Source organism: Chiloscyllium plagiosum, chromosome 8 (genome assembly GCF_004010195.1).
Source record: "Chiloscyllium plagiosum isolate BGI_BamShark_2017 chromosome 8, ASM401019v2, whole genome shotgun sequence".
NCBI lineage: Eukaryota > Metazoa > Chordata > Chondrichthyes > Orectolobiformes > Hemiscylliidae > Chiloscyllium > Chiloscyllium plagiosum.
Window position 1 is genome coordinate 47,620,518 of NC_057717.1, and position 1,994 is coordinate 47,622,511.

The following is a 1,994-nucleotide window of genomic DNA, read 5'->3' on the forward strand; positions in this document are numbered from 1 at the left end:
TAGGGTGGAAGGTGTGCACCAGGGGCGTTCTGTCCTTGTTGCGGTTGGAGGGGTTGGGTCTGAGGGCGGAGGTGCGGGATGTGGATGAGATGCGTTGGAGGGCATCTTTAACCACGTGGGAAGGGAAATTGCGGTCTCTAAAGAAGGAGGCCATCTGGTGTGTTCTATGGTGGAACCGCTCCTCCTGGGAGCAGATACGGCGGAGGCGGAGGAATTGGGAATACGGGATGGCATTTTTGCAAGAGGTAGGGTCGGAAGAGGTGTAATCCAGGTAGCTGTGGGAATCGGTGGTTTTGTAGAAAATGTCAGTGTCAGTGAAATAAACACAGTCGTCCAATTTATCAGCAACAAACCCAAACAAGCTGATAAAAGGAGTCCAGAAACCATATCCATTTTACACTACATCGCAGTCATCGCTGAAGTGACTGCAAATTACTCAGACCTCTTGCCATCATGATAGCCCACATGCCCAACAACTCACTTAAACATCAGATAATTAAATTAAAAGACACTGGACAGACAACAAGCTAAACGAACCTCATTTACAAAATACCTTGCAACGACTGTTGCAAACACTAGATTGGACAAGCAGTGGGAAAACTCGGCAACGTGACACCTGAAAATCATCTAGCCACAAAAAGAAGTGACCCACTATCGCTATTATCTTTACATAAAGACAAGGAGAGACCTTGTCTGGGACAACACATCCATCCTAGACACGCTAATCAGAGGCACGCACGAAACTTTCTGGAAGCATGGCATGCTGACACTAGCCCTATCAACAAACACATCGCTATGGATCCCATCTACAATCTCCTGAGAAAAAGGATACGGAAATGACATCACCAACCGCCCAAAAAACCTAAACGTATAAATGGTAAGCAGGACATAATATCAACACTTCCTCGGGAGCTCACTGATTATGTCACCTTTGAGCCTTGCAGCTCAGCAAGCAAACTCACATCCACGACTTCAACTTGAGCTGCAAATCATTTCAAAGCTGGCGAAAAGTTTGGAATGTTTCAACTTGAAGGGACTAACATGGCACAAACCAACATCATTCTCATTGGATAATATGCTTTCCGAATTGAGAGGCCGCGATACCCGCTCTTCAGGATGACGATCATCACCAATTTAACTGAATCTGAAAGAAAACGCTGTGGAAATTAGTCATAATATATCAGTGCCAATCAACGTTTTAGATACAAATGCAGACCTATTGCATGCAATTAGCATCTGAAAAGAATTGGGATCAGTTTATGGTGGATCATTATTTGAACAGGCTCACACGTTAAGACAAGGAGAAAACGAGGCCTACAGATGCTGGAGATCGGAGTCGAGAGGAGGGTGCTGGAAAAGAACAGTGGGTCAAGCCACATCTGAAGAGAAGGAGAATTGACGTTTCGGCAAGAGCCCGTCATAAGGAGTTCTCATGAAGGGCTTGTAATCGAAACTTGGATTCTCCTCCTCGGGTGCTGCCTGACCTGTTATGCCCTTCTAGCACCCCGCTCTCGACTGCCGGGTTAACACGAACAGTGCGAGAGAGACAAAGAGAGTGAGCAATGGACATAGATTAAAACACAGTTAATGTCAAAATCAGTATAACTTTAAAAACTTAAAGTGAGCCATGGATTACTCACTTGGAGATTTCCTCTGAATTTGTCCTTCTCAAGATCTGAGGTGGGGTTTGCAGCAAAAGAACTTCCACGCATTAACAAAACGCAGAACTGAGATTAATAGTTATCTGATACTGTCCGCATTTCACAAAAGAAAGGGAAGGGCAGCATGAGGATTCCAATGGTATGGAATGCTCTTCTGAAGACATGTGAAACCTTGGTAATAATTCTTAAATCTTGGCCCAACACTGTTGGAGGAGATGAAGCTCTATTAACAAAGAACATAGAAATGTTCAGTACAGTATAGGCCCTTCAGACCTTGATGCTGTGCCGACGTTTTATCCTACTCTAAAATCAAACTAGCCGATGTACCTTTCA

At 44.5% G+C, this 1,994-nt stretch overlaps 1 long non-coding RNA gene across 1 annotated transcript in view; it reads left to right on the plus strand.

Annotated features, from left to right (window-relative positions):
• LOC122552420 overlaps positions 1 to 1,994 on the plus strand; it is an 8,888-nt gene that overhangs the window by 4,853 nt on the left and 2,041 nt on the right. Inside the window, exon 2 of the long non-coding RNA XR_006312385.1 lies at positions 310 to 314. This is a non-coding gene — a long non-coding RNA (uncharacterized LOC122552420). The remainder of the gene's footprint in view (positions 1 to 309; positions 315 to 1,994) is intronic.